This window comes from Morone saxatilis, unplaced genomic scaffold, assembly GCF_004916995.1.
Source record: "Morone saxatilis isolate NCDOM2014 unplaced genomic scaffold, NCSU_SB_2.0 Contig18, whole genome shotgun sequence".
Taxonomy (NCBI): Eukaryota; Metazoa; Chordata; class Actinopteri; family Moronidae; genus Morone; species Morone saxatilis.
In genome coordinates this window covers 2118661-2121696 of record NW_023339740.1, presented here as the reverse complement: position 1 = coordinate 2121696, position 3036 = coordinate 2118661, and positions in this window count along the sequence as shown.

The window sequence follows — 3036 nt, the reverse complement described above, 5'->3', positions numbered from 1 at the left end:
AAGTACTTTATTAAGATTAGAGAACCTACATAGTCATGGTGACAATAAGAACCTCACAGTGTTTAAGATTAGGAAAGTATTGTGGTCAAGGGTAAAAGAAAACAAGAAATGAACAGCCCATCCATCTACCCCTCCTCCCTCTGAGGTCTTTGTCGCTCCATAACAACATCACCTGACTTCCTCCTTTGCTCCCACCAGACACAAGTCAGAGTCTATACATCTGGGGCAAGTAGTATCTACTGGTTGGCTTCTGGGAGAAATGGGTTAGGGGAATGTGGGTGTATGCGTGGGTTAATCAAGCCTTGAGTGTAAAGCTCCTCTTTTAGATCTTACTGGGGGTTTAAATCCCTAAACCCGTACTTTGGTCAAACAGAGCAGCAGGAAATTATGCCGAACTGAATCGCTTCAGACTGTTAGTGGAGAGGTAAGAAAACTGAAAAGAGACTCTTAGGTGTCCGTTAAGGTTTGCCACCACCCTGCAACTATTTCCCACACACTTTTCCCCCGATAGTCCCCACAGGCTTAATTCAAAGCTCATCTCACTTCCGTGGCCCTGTGCTGTTGCTCCATCAGAAACTACAGCTCTGGCTTAGAACTTAGCAGCAACCACAGACACAGACACCTTTCCATGGCAACCCCCTCTCTGAACACCTCAAAATAAATACGACTCAGACAGGCACAAGGACACACAGACGACAGGCAGATCAAAACACAAACTTCTTGCTCTGTCGAAACTCATCAAACATATGAAAGGCAAAACTGAGCGCTTTGATGTGACTTTCAGATTGGAATCAGAAGCTTTTGGAGAGATGGGAATCGTCAGGTTCCTGTCAGATGAACAGAGCTGATGTTAAACACTGGGTGGGCCAAAACCAGTGGTGCCATGGAGTGTAGTGACAAATCCATGTGAGGGTCTGGTAACAGGCAGGAGTGATAGGGATTGATCAAAGAGCTGGGATCATGCCAGTATGCTGTATCAGAGGCACGCTGGATGGGAAAAACATCAAGCATCCATTTACATATGGCTTTTTTAATATTTAATCAGACGAACTGCCAATAGAAAGAGATCTACATCTGAGAGGCAAAGCCCTCATTAAGCACGAAAGTTAATAAAATGTGCCAGCTGATATGTGCACTGCTCATTAACTATTCTTTTGTCAAACCTCAGATGAATATACTGTGTGAAGTATTTGCTTTTGCTGAGATCAACGGCACAACTGTGTCAGAAACTGTGCGTTTGAGGAGCAAAGAGGAATGAAGCAAGGGGCTGTGTGTCAACAGATATCTGCAGAGCCAAACACCACAGCTCAGGTGGACAAAGAGCAAATCAATTACAGCTCTCTGAGGGACTGAGGACCTCCGTCACCCCCCTGATATTCGCTGCTTCACATCTGAGAGCAGAAGGAACTTCAGAGTCTCTGCACTGTAAATACGAACCGCAGGGATGGGCTCAGCTCCCTCCTCACCGTATTAAAACCAATTTGAATTTGTAATGTGTGAGGCGGTGGAGGAGAAATTGTTGGAGAGCAGAGAAGCTCAAGTTGTGTGTGGTGTCATTAAAAGAAAGAGGGAGGACAGAAATAAATTAAGGAGTGAAAAATTACTTTTTCTTGTATGTACGTAGGTCGGAGGCAGACATAATAAAATAAGATAAAAATATCCAGCATGCATACTGTATGTACATGTAATAATAATGTGCATATTTAAACCTAAACTGTGAGCACTGACCCACTCATGTCACAGTCACTATATGCTGGAATAATAAAACTGTGAAGGACAAGCTACTCACCCTGTATTAGTATTTCAGTTACCCTACATATACAATACTATAGATGGTCATAGTGTCCTACTTCTGTGTTAACAGACACCTACTTTGCTGGTGGACTCAATTATGCTGGTTGCTATGGATACCATTCAATCATTGCATTGCAGATCATGGCTCCCTGAGACATCGCTTGATGTCGGCAGGTGGTATAGCAAAAATAGCAAGTGGAATTAAACTTGTGGAACTGATTCCATAGGGTTTGTAATGGTAGGTTTATATGCACATTTAAACATTTTCTTTTTATATTTTTAACATGATTTTATTTTAACATGATTTAAAATCACATCGAAAAAACCCCACCTCAGCGCACTCTTTCAAAAAAACTTCGCAAAGGCCAAAAATAAAAAGCCTTTTGTCTCAATTTACTTCATACTGGGTACCATGTACACATCATTTTCAAGTGAGTATTGTACTCATTGTGTACTGTAATTAAGTAATTTTTTCAAGCATCACATTATCTATTTCGCTACTACTCATTATTCGCTACTGAGAAGCCCAACAATCTATATCCAACCCTTAAACTCAATTTTTGTAGCCAATCAGCAGGGACATATTAGGTGGAAGCGCCAGACGCTCACTTTCAGTGTCCATGTTAATCAATTGGGTTGTTCAGACAAAATCCACCACTGCGCGGAGCTCTACAGCTTCTCACGATCTGCAGCAACCAGCGTCTGATCTCACTCTGACCCAAACAGCGCAGGAGCAATTTAGGAACTGAAGATTTGGAGAAACCAAACAGAGAAAGATTAGGCCCTTGCCTGACTGTTCGCTTGCATTGGGAGAATTTTATACTAATTACATGAGTTCTACACAGGTTCAAAACATTTTTTTGTGTGCAACATTTAGGAGGCTCTATTGTCAGAAATGAATTATAGTATTCCTAGCTATGTTTTCATTAGTGTAAAATCACCTGAATATAGGAATTATTGTGTTTTCATCACCTTAGAATGAGCTGTTTTTATGTTCAGATGGAGTGGGTCCTCTTTTACCGAGTCTGCCTTGTTGAACCGCCATATTTCTACAGTAGTCCGGAACGGACAAACCAAACACTGGCTCTAGACAAAGCCTGTTTCCAGTCAGTTTAAACCACCATAGTTTCTTCTTCACATTAGGATGGGGATTGTGAAGCGGGGGAGTTGAAAGTTTGCAACTACACCGTTGCTTTATTTGTATAGAAAACTAAATTGGCTTAATTTGATCGATTCATCCCT